Source organism: Trichechus manatus, unplaced genomic scaffold (genome assembly GCF_000243295.1).
Source record: "Trichechus manatus latirostris isolate Lorelei unplaced genomic scaffold, TriManLat1.0 scaffold00038, whole genome shotgun sequence".
In the NCBI taxonomy this organism is placed as follows: domain Eukaryota; kingdom Metazoa; phylum Chordata; class Mammalia; order Sirenia; family Trichechidae; genus Trichechus; species Trichechus manatus.
Genome location: NW_004443974.1, coordinates 200,016 through 212,503, shown reverse-complemented (window position 1 = coordinate 212,503; position 12,488 = coordinate 200,016).

The window sequence follows — 12,488 nt, the reverse complement described above, 5'->3', positions numbered from 1 at the left end:
AAACAACCTCCACCCCACAGAATTCTCATGAGAATTAAATAAATGATGTTAAAGCACTGTGGACAGTGTTTCTTTTATTGTGACGTAGGCATTCGATGCATATATGTTGAGTAGATGAATAAATGAGTAAATAAATAGAGAAAATGTCGTTGAAGACTTTATGGTCTGCAACTGCATGCCTTATCAATACATGACATAGACACACACATGCACACACACACAAACACACACACACTGCTGGAAGAATCCAGTAACCTACATTAGTGGATAAAAGGAAATTCTGTCTTGTGCTGATATTGTTATGTGCTTTGTTGTACATTTATTTTTAAGCTAAGTCCATGGCGGGGAAATGGAGCCTTATCAGGTGTTCATGTGAGATCAGTGTAGAGAGTGCCTAGTATGTCATAAATTGAACTCATTCATATGAGTCAGGAGTGTGGATATTTGGGAGGATAGATGGATGAGATTTTATTATTCTTAAACTCTGCAGGTTCATAAATCGCAATCCACCTGTATTCATCGATGCCCTTTTGGTGCTGGGTGCTGACATGACGTGCTTCCCGGGGATAGTCCCTGCATCTGCAATGCTTATGGGCCCATGTGCAGGTAAGCACCTGGGAAAACAGACGTTTGGTTTATAAACTCAAAAAAAAAAAAAAATCAAGCTTCCAATGGAATTCAAGAAGAGGGACAGCCACTGCCACTGCACGAGAGCAGGGGGTAAAGCAGATATTTCCCTTTGAGGCGGGTTACTAAGTTACTTCTAGATGAGGCATATGACTGTATTTGGCAATGCAAAATGTAGGACTGGAGAACCGCAGTGTACTGCGTGCAGGCAAACCACCATAACACCTGTGCAGGAGGCCCTGGCTCACCCATCACAGTTTGACATGTGTCTTGTCTCCCAGTCCTCACTGGGGCCTGCTGACATGGGACAAAGACCCTAGCTTGAAACCAACATTTCTAATCACATTTACGTTTTTTTTTTTTGCTTTTTTCTAGAGAATTGTTAAAAGATCCTCTGTTAGAATCTCTGAGTGGAAATGCCGTGAATGTAATCAATAACATGGCTTTATTCCATCTGTGGTATCTCTCCCACAGGGAGTTGAAAAAGAGCCTGGAAAACAACGTGTTCATTGTAAGCATCAAAAGCCCTCCAGGACTCATGGGATCACGAGGTGGGCAAGGACAATCACTGACTCAGAGGATGGATAATTTTATTTGTTCCACTTTCTGGTCACCGTGGCACATGCTGGTCCATTACTCTTGGTTGGCAGGTCTCTGGGGTTAAGAGCTTCTTGTGTTCTAAAGCTCTGCAGGCAACAACTGCATGCCTAATGGTGGGGCCATCTCAGAGTCGAGGACTTCCTCTCTCAGAAGTTCCTCTATGCTCAGCTTAGGAAGTCTCTTCTACTCACCTTTAGATGTCAGAGGTATTGGGAAGAAAGCAAGGCCTGCTTAATACAAACATACAGATCCAGACTAGATTGCAGAAGCAAGGCCAGGGAGTCTCTGTAGACTTGGAGTCATTATCAGAGAAATTCTTTTACAAATATGAATCATGTCAGTGTTCAGTTAATGTTTGCAAAGGTATTGACCTTTCAGAATTCCATCACTTTTTTTCTTTATTTTTGTCAAGGACAAGTTTTTAAGCTACTTATTCATAGAGATGTATAATTCAAAATTAAATGAAAATAATAAAGTATATGCAGAAGTCTACTATCTTGCAGTATCTGTGTACAAAGGAAAATAAATAATTTATATTGAAAAAATGCACATTGTAAATAATAAAAGCAGCCATGAGTTATATAATTCTTCCCATTAGGTAAACCATAAATTGTTAACTTAGGATGAAAATTGTCAGCATGGACACAGTGGTCTGTTTCTATAGAAAACGAAGGTACAAGTCAACTTCCTTTTTAAAGATTTGTGAGACAGAAATTCAGTTGTTATATTATTATAGTGAACTTTTACAATATTCTTACTTTGTAGAGATTAATATACAATCTAATGTGCAGTTTCTTATTATCAGTGTTTCACAGAGAGCTCATGCTTAAAATGATAAATGAAATAGAGGTCAACCTCAAAACTTCTAATGCCCTAATGAAAATCATGCTATTTGAAAATTTTAGGAAATTTCTCAAAGATTTTCTCAGAATTAGAGTGTAGATGAGAAAAATGATAATAATGGTAGATTTATCTGTGAAGTTGAGTTTTGCTCCTCTTAACATAAAAAGGTTAAAGACGCTATCTGGAGCCAGCTTGTATGTTTCGAAAGCAATATGTTCACAGCAGGACTTGGAGGATACCTTTCAAAGCAAAGGGTTACAAAGGAAATATGCCCACTCTGTTCATCTCTGGCAAGATACTAAGATTTATTCATAAATAACAGTTTCCTAAAAGAGCTACTTAAGTATGTAAGAACAATAGTCCTTTAAAAACTGATTAGTAAGAGTTAACAACAAGAATCTTCAGGAAACAAATTTTAGTGGTTTGTTTCAAAGTAATAAGTAGAGGTGATTTATGCACATCATTCACTTCTGATTATTTTTCTCACAAAAAATATAGGTTTAGAGAAGAACCTCCGAGTAAGATGGAGCTTGAGTATTTCCTGGGAACTCCCTTACACTTCATTTTGAAAATATGATGGTGAAACCACCACTGAAGCACTTGCTTTTACAATTGGATTTTAGTGTGTTTCTCTCTGGCCCACATTTTTTTGTTTTTTAGAAGATAAAAAAAGAATTTCTTGAATGAATCTAAATATTTACCAAATAGTCTATTTGTAGTTCTAAAATGTCATCAAATCCCTTACAAATATATGCACTTAAATAATTTATCTTTTACCTTCTAAAAGATACAGGCCTGATGGGAAAAAGACAAATTAAATCTTTTCCATTTGCTTCTGAGGACAAGCTTTGGTGTATGAAGTTTGTTTTTTGTTTTTTTGTTTTTTTTTAATTTACTTATTTATTTATATTTTCTTTAAATCTTTCACTGGAAGTGGTCTTCTGTCCTCCTCAGGCCCTGCAGGTAGCAAACACCCTCAGGCTCACGGTCTTCCTGGGGCAGGACTGTGGAGACCACAGACAGGTGGCCAGTCAGCCCCTACCTTTGTGAGTGTCCCAAGCTCCACGTTCAGAGGTCAAAGGAATGTGCAATCAGCCACCCACAGTGAGTGGAAATTTTCAGCGTGGTGGAGAGTACAGGGACAGCTGATGGCTCTGGTCATGGCACAAAGTCAGGTTTAGGTTTACCTCTTTCTCCAAAGTATTTGATGTATTCCTACTAAAAAATAGAAATCTCAAAAGAAGAAGAAAAAAAAGAGAGTTGTTAATCTACTTTGACAGGCAGGGAAAAGAGTATCATTTTGTTTAATTTATATTTATACATTTAGCATGATCTCTATGAGTTACATAATGAAACTCTGTAGAGAATTTTTTACTCTTTGTCCTTTCTGTCATTCTGTAGAAATTATTTAAGTTATATATCTGTAAGGAATTTGATGACATTTTAGAACCAGAAATAGACTGGTATATACTTTATTTGAGAAATATTTTCCTTTCAGGACAGACAGAGACACATATCCTTTGGCTGATATACTTTCTCAATATAACTTAGAGTTTTCAAAGTGGTTCATGAGGGAGTTTAGAGGACTGGAAGAGTGCCAAAGAGTTTCTCAGTTAAATTCTTGGTCTACGTAGAGAAAAAAGGGAGTAATGTTTGCTCTGAGTAACATTTTTGTTGGAAACTCAAATCACCATAAATTCTAACCCCTACTTTTCTTTGTATTCTTTTTTTTTTCTACCCTCACTCCGGCCCTACTAAGTTCCTCTGGCCTGCTCACATCCTTTCCCGTCTTTGAGGACCCTATTCAACACCCTCTCCCCAAAGAGATAAATGCTGTTTCCCCTAGTAATTGTGTTGTAAGAGTACATGGGGAAATGAGAGGGGTCGGTATTCTACAGAATGTATGGCAGTTCCTGTGACCTAACGGATCCCATAGGATAGTTATATATATTCAAAGGCAAGTAAAATGAATTCTTCAGTGTAAGATCCTCCTGGAGTCTTTAATAGGTTAAAGTAAACTTTGAAACTGCAAGAAGAAGATGTAGCAGACTTGACTAGGGGAGTCTTGGGGAAAACATCTGAAAGACTCATATTTTCTATTTTCTGGAACACAGTTTAGGAACTAGGCGCTAGTTTTCAGACTTGCTCAATGAGCCTGTTGGAGGAGCTTTGAAAAGAAGCAAAGAGGCAGGATTCATGCCTGTTTCAAGCAGAGAGAGTCCTTCTTTTTCATTTCTTTTACATATCTGGCTCTTTGGTGACTAAGCTTTCCTTTGAAGAAGGGTTTCCTTGACATTAAAAAAAAGGGGAGGTGGGGAGATTCTAGAAATATTTGTGGATGTTCAAGACTGAATCTCAGTGTTAGCTTTTTTTTATCCCTGGCTTTGCTGCTTCTGAGTTTCTTATAATATTTTGGGAATGAAACCACATATTCAAACTTGAGTATGAAATCCAAGGAGCAAACTGCCTGATTTTTTTTCACACAAGTACAATGGAAAAATGACCAATCTAAAGGCCTCCCTCTTGTGGGGAGATCACTGAAGCATCTGGACAGAAAGTAAGAGAAATGAGGGCAGTCTTGTGAGTTTATTTAGAAACTCCCTGAGTAGTTCATTAGCTGGGCATTCTCAGCTGAAGCACCAGGCTGTCCTGGGCAAAGGACCTAGAGTCACAGAATTCAGTGATGTTAGTTGTTGTGATGGCTGCCCACATGGTGAGGGAGCTTACACCGGAGGCTGCTCCAATGAGATGCACTTCTGTAAAAATTCCTCACAACCCCTTAATGAGAGAAAGGGATTAGAAAATTTGGGAAAATATACTGAAAGGCACAGGCCTTAAAAACCAAAAACAGCAAAACCAAACCTATTATGGTCAAGTCCAAATCACGCGACTCCACATTTCAGAGTAGAACTGCCCCATAAGTTTTTCAATGGCTGTAATCTTACAGAAGTAAATCACCAGGCCTTTCTTCCAAGGGCCTCGGGATGGGTCTGAATCACCAACCACTAATCCTTCAGTTAGCAGCCAAGAGCAAACTGCACCTCCCAGGGACCTTGACTGAGATCTAAACTTTCAGGCAAAATACATGCATTATTATGCATAGACATAACCATTATTATGTTTCAATTTTGTAGAAGGAAAATCAATAAATTTTGTACCTGTTTGGGGTGACATGGTTATATTAGAACCTAAAGTCTGCATTAAGTATTCTACCAAGAGTCCACACCTTGGGATGAAGCAGGCATAGTTTGAGGGACAGTTAAGGAAACCTCAGGTAGAATACTACAAAGTCAGCTTTCTAAAGCCTTGGGGATATTTTGTTGTTTTTGTATGTGCATGTGTGCTTTTAGCTATGTACTCTATAAACTTGCTTCGGGCAAAATTCTCTCATTAGGCTGTGGGATAAATCTAAAATAAGCAACAGAAATGACAACATATCTTTATTGCAGCATGGAAATGTTGTTTCTCCAGATGTTTCTAATGTTCCAAATAGGGATTTTCAAAGACTGAACAATGCATCTAGGCCGTCAGCCTAAAGGACTCTACACAATGGTGGTGCTTCTGTTTAACACACACATACACACACACACACACACCAGAAACATAGTGACTAGAATCTATGTATCAGTAAATATTATATTTATATTATTGTGCTTTAGATGAAATGAAGATTTACAGAACAAACCAACTTCTCATTAAACAATTAGAATACATACTGTTTTGAGACATTGGTTATCAACTCCACAACATGCCAACACTCTCCCTTATGGACCTTGGGTCCCCTATTACCAGCCTTCCTGTCCCCTCCTGCCTTCTCATCCTTGCTCCTGGACTGGTGTGCCCGTTTAGTCTCATTTTGTTTTATGGGCCTGTCTAATCTTTGGCTGAAGGGTGAACCTCAGGAGTGACTTCATTACTGAGCTAAAAGCATGTCCGGGGGCCATACTCTCGGGGTTTCTCTAGTCTCTTTCAGGCCAGTAAGTTCTGGTCTTTTTTTGTGAGTTAGAATTTTGTTCTACAATTTTCTCCAGCTCTGTCCATATGATCCAGCAATCTCACTCATAGGAATATATCCTAGAGAAATAAGAGCCGTCACACGGATAGACATATGCACACCCATGTTCACTACAGCATTGTTCACAATAGCAAAAAGATGGAAACAACCTAGATGCCCATCAACAGATAAATGGATAAACAGACTATGGTACATACACATAATGGAGTATTACAGAACGATAAAGAACAATGATGAATCTGCAAAATATCTCACAACATGGATGAATCTGGGGGGCATTGTGCTGAGTGAAATAAGTCAATCAAAAAAGGACAAATACTGTATGAGACCACTACATAAAAACTCGTGAAAAGCTTTATACACAAAAAAAAAAACAAAACAATCTTTGATGATTATGAGGGAGGGGAGGGGTGGGGATGAAAAAACACTAAATAAATAATAGATCGGTGGTAATGTCAATAAAAAATTTCTGCTCACCTATTAGGATCTAGGAATATGCAAGACACTGAGAAATAAAATTCTAATATCAGTCTCTACCCTTCAAAAATTTATCATCTAGTGATGAGATAGCCACATAGACAATTATCATGTCTATTACTTACAAAGTGCACTAAGAATATCTATAAGGAACACTTATGTAGGTCTGAGAAAGTCAGGGGAGGCTTCTTAGAGGAAGCAATGGTTGAACTGAGATTTCAAGAATATGTTGGAATTAGCCAGGTAGATAAGAGTAAGATGGTCATTAAAGGCAGTGGGTACAGAATGGGCAAGAGTTTCATTTGTTTATCAAAAACCAAACCAAAACCGTTGCCGTTGAGTCGATTCTGACTCATAGCAACCCTATAGGACAGAGAAGAACTGCCCCGTAGGGTTTCCAAGGAGCAGCTAGTGGATTCGAACTACTGACCTTTTGATTAGCAGCAAAGCTCTTAACCACTGTGCCACCAGGGCTCCTTTGTTTGTTTAGGAAACTATTAATATTACAGCATTTTTGGAGTGTACAAAAATATAAAGTAAAACAAAGCATTTATTTATTGGGGAATCAACAAATGCTTATGAATTGAAATAATATCTTAACATGTACAGAAGCTGCCATTGGTGTCATGTGTTAAGAAAATATTTCTCCTTAAATTATGCTATTTTGCCATTAGAGAAAGATACACTATCACTAGACAGAAAGCCAAAGCTCTCCTTTGAGATTTCTCTGCCAGTTCTTGTCCTGGATGAAAAAGTAGGATGAGACATTTCCATATCTCATGTTTGCATAGACATGATGGCTTATCAAATAACTATATGGTTCTGAGTTGGGCCTTTCTGACTCACAGCTTTATGAATTATTTTGGATAAGACAATAATGCTTATGGCATACTCTACACACTTTAAGTTAATCCACTATGATTCTTCCATAGTTTTTCCTCATTCATCAAGGACTCAGCCTTGAGCTGAGGTCACATCAGATTATTCCTACTTAAAGAGGTCCAGGTTTGGATCAAAATTACTTGAATGTTTCTACACCATTCCTCAGGTTGTCACTTTCGGAACTTCTTAAGATCCACTTGAACCAAAGTCTCCCATCCTTTCCCCACGTGCTGGCATGAACAATCCACTGGGGAACAAATTAGTCAGTGTGGTTATTAGCCCATGGTGTTTTGGTGGTGTGAAGTGCAGTTTCCTGGGTTCTTCTTTCATGTATTTAGGAAAAAAAAGAAAAGTAGCAAATGAATTAAACAGAATGCCAGAAACATGAACCTCTTAAATTTCTTTTCAGTCATCTGAGTGTTTATTTATTACTTGAAGAAATACAATCTTGTGGCTACTGAATATCAAAACCTCCTTTGGCCGATGCTGAAGTTTTCGTATGGTTTCCTGAGTGTATCTCTAATCTGATGCTCTCCATGATAAATTAGCTGTGTTACGTTGGGGCCTGGAGCCAAGTCTTTGTTAGGTGGGATCCATGGTTGATGATGTTAACCAGTGGCTAATCTAAAAGCTCTGGTGGTGTAGTGGTTACTAGCTTAGCTGCTAATCAAAAGGTCAGCAGTTCAAATCCACCAGCTGCTCCTTAGAACCCCTATGGGGCAGTTCTACTCTGTTTTTTAGAGTCGCTATGAGTCGGAATCGACTCGACCGCAATGGGTTTGGTTTTTTTTTTTTGGTGTCTAAAAACCCACTCCTCCCCCTTCCACTCCCACAATGGCTAAGAGATTAAAATAAAGTTACATAGTAAGTACATGTCTCATTTGCCTTTCTTTTTGGAAATGGTAAAGATTATGCTTCATTGGATTACTCAGTGATTTTACGGCTGGGAAAGAGCCAAGATGGGCAACTGAGGGGCATTGAATGTGAAGCCCCTGGTGGCTTTCCTTTCACTGTTTAGCTCAGTTCTACTTTTGAAGGGTATGCTTGACTTGGGAGAAAGTTGGAGTAAATTATGTGGTCCAAAGGTAGAGTCCAGGCCCTTCCCAGGAAAGCAAGTTGTCCCTTGATAGTGGGCAGAGGCTGGTACTGCCATTCATACTTTCTTTGCCTTGAGTTTTCTGGTACTTAAATAAATAAAGACTCACTGATCCTTTTGGAAGACCCCTGAAGTTATTGGTGTATGGCAGCAATGCACTTTTTTCAGTTTCAACAAAAAGATCAATAAATGATGCCTAATTTATTGCCTTTGTGTAAAGTGTCCAGCCACAGGTGAGGATTTTGATGGGCAGAATTCATGGATATCAGCAGTAATTGCATTTGCAAATAAAATAAATTTAAAAATTAATAAAATCTGCTCTTCAAGTCTTTCTCTTCAACTCTGCCTCAAAATATTTCTCTTCAGTAATATTTTTTTTAATCCTCCTGACGGAATTAAAGTTACTTTGGTTTTTAAATTTACCTAGTCTTTGAAGTAGACTTGGGCAGTAGGTAAAGTGCGTAGGAAGAGAACAGAACACTGTGAGTCAAGCTTTGGGAACCAATGGGAGAGAAGCATAAACATAGGACCCTTTGATATTTTTAATATTTACTTATTTTCTGATTTCAAAATTATTTATGCTTTTAGGTAAGTGTGTACATTATACAAATACATTATAGAGAACATTAACAGTTTCAAAGACTTTTTCAAACTCACTGGATGATAAAGACATATCTGTATATTTTAGTTGTTTATAAATCTGAGGAAACACATTCTCACTCACAGCTTTATGCATTATTTTGGATAAGACAATAACGCTTATGGCATGCTCTACATGCTTTAAGTTAATTCACTATGATAATTGCATTGATTTTCTGAATATATCCATGTTAGGTGATTTTATATTAAACTGTGTCAAGGAGTAAGTAAGAGAAACTAATGGGAGAAGAAGGAGTACCTCTTTCTAATAGACAGGGTTAAAATAATGTTTTCATTAGATAAAAAGTGTATTTTTGGCTTTCTTCTGAGTATTAATTGGTATATATAGGGTGAAAACCAGATTCAACTTTAAGAAAAATAAAGTAAAATAAACTATTGAGCTCTAGTGCGTATGGGCTGCAGCATGTGCTGTCACGTGTTCATTCAGCATCTTTACCTGCATTCAACTGGACTCAGGAGCCATCTCCCCTCTAGAGACAATTAGACTGTGCACAGTTCACCCAAGTCACACTTGGTAAAGCTGGGTCTTAAATGCGGGTGGGTCTGACTACAGAGCCTGCTCTTCCTACCAGGCTCTGTGCGGACATAACAAGACTAGGACAGCCTGGATTAGCCAAGAGGACATAGCTGCATTGAGTAGTCCTATTTAAAGTATAGTATCGTAAACGTTTTTATTCCCTACTATTATTTTAAGGGGCCCAACAGCAATGGGACAACTGAAAATGCAGCCCTTCCTGTTTAGGGCTTGAAATTGAAACACCCAGAGTGGCTTCCTTTAAAATCAATCAGGACACCACCATGGAAAACTATCTGTGCTGTTTTGCCACTGGCATGAACAGGGAGGGAGCAGGATCTCCAACACTCCAACAGTAGTGCCAGGTGCAGTCAGAAGCAACTGACAACACGCTGTCCCTAGAATTGTCGAGATTCTCCTAAATTGTAAAATATCTGAAAGTTACATTTTAGAATAATCTTTTCTTCTAATTCTTTTTCATTGCCTTTTTATTGCCTCAGGAAAGCAACAACATAAAGATCTTTTTACATCCATTGATTTAAAAAGCAGAATCCAAGAGGGGTTTTTCAGGCTGTGTTCAGTGGAGAAAAATATGTAGCTGATCAGTGTTCCTCTTGCCAGGACAAATCCAGCTAAGGCAAACACATTTATTCATTTTAATCTATACACTCAAGATAGTGATTTTAAAATCCTAGTATGTAAAAGATGAAAGGAATACACAGAATTATTGTACCAAAAAGAACTGGCCGACATTCAACGGTTTCAGAAGGTAGCGTATGATCAAGAACCAATGGTATTGAAGGAAGAAGTCCAAGCTGCACTGAAGGGATTGGTGGAAAACAAGGCTCCAGGAATTGACCTCAATACCAACTGAGATGGTTCAACAAATGGTTGAAATGCTGAAAGTGCTCGCTTGTCTATGCCAATAAACTTGGAATTCAGCTACCTGGCCAACTGACTGGAAGAGATCCATATTTGTGCTCATTCCAAAGAAAGATGATCCAATAGAATGTGAAATTTATTGAACATTATCATTACTATCACACTCAAGAAAATTTTGCAGAAGATAATTCAAAAACGGTTGCAGCAGTACATCCACAGGGAACTGCCAGAAATGCAAGCCTGATTCAGAAGAGAATGTGGAACACGGAATTGCTGATGTCAGATGAATCCTGGCTGAAAACAAAGAATACCAGAAAGATATTTACCTATGTATTATTGACTATGCAAAGGCATTATTAGACTGTGTGGATAATAACAAATTATGGATAACATTGCGAAGAATGGAAATTTCAGAACGCTTAAGTGTGCTTGTGAGGAACCTGTACATAGACCAAGAGGCGATCTTTCAAACAGAAGGGCATACTGCATGGTTTAAAATCAGGAAAGATGTGCATCAGGGTTGTATCCTTTCACCATACTTATACAATCTATATGCTGAGCAAATAATCTGAGAATCTAGACTATAAGAAGCAGAACACAGCATCAGTGGAGACTCATTAACAATCTGCTATATGCAGATGACATAACCTTGTTTGCTGAAAGCAAAAAGGACTTGAAGCACTTATTGACGAAGATCAAAAACTATCACCCTCAGTATGGATTGCATAAAGCAAACAAAAATTCTCACAACTGGACCAATAAGCAACATCCCGATAAACAGGAGAAAATACTGAAGTTGTCAAAGATTTCATTTTAGTTGGATCCACAATCAATGCCCATGGAAATAGCAGTCAAGAAAACAAAAAATGTATCAAAGACGCATGAGAAAGATTAGTGCAAAGGTCTAATGGACCACAACCACCACAACCTCCACCAGACTGGGTCCAGCACAACTAGTGGTGTCCAGCTACCACCAGCAACTGCTCTGACAGGGATCACAATAGCAGGTCCTGGACAGAGCTGGAGAAAAACGTAGAACAAAATTCTAACTCACAAAAAAAAACCACACTTACTGGCCTTACAGAGACTGGAGAAATCCCAAGAATATGGCCCCCGGACACCCTTTTAATTCAGTACTGAAGTCATTCCTGAGATTCACCCTTCAGCCAAAGATTAGACAGGCCCATAAAATAAAACAAGACTAAATGGTCACACCAGCATACGGGCAAAGACGAGAAGGCTGGAGGGGACAGGAAAGCTGGTAATGGGGAACCCAAGTTTGAGAAGGGGAGAGTATTGACACGTCCTGGAGTTGGCAACCAATGTCACAAAACAATATGTGTACTGTTTAATGAGAAACTAATCTGCTCTGTAAACCTCCATCTAAAGTACAATTAAAAGAAATCAGAGAATGTACTGCATTGGGCAAATTTGCTGCAAAAGACCTCTTTAAATTGTTCAAAAGCAAAGATGTCACTTTGAGGACTAAGGTGAGCTGGATCCAAGCCATGGTATTTTCAATCACCTCATATGCATGTGAAAGTTGGCCAGTGAATAAGGAAGACCAAAGAAGAATTGAAGCATTTAAATTATGGCATTGGTGAAGAATATTGAATATACCATGGACTGCCAGAAGAATAAACCTGCCTTGGAAGAAGTACAGACAGAATGCTCCTTAGAAGCAAGGATGATAAAACTTTGTGTCATGTACTTTGAACATGTTGTCAGGAGAGACCAGTCCCTAGAGAAGGACATCATGCTTTGAAAGGTAGAGGGTCAGCAAAAAAGAAGAGCCTCAATGAGATGGATTGACACAGGGGCTGCAACAATGAGCCCAAACATAGCAATGATTGTGAGGATGGTGCAAGACTGGTCAGTGTTCCGTTCTATTG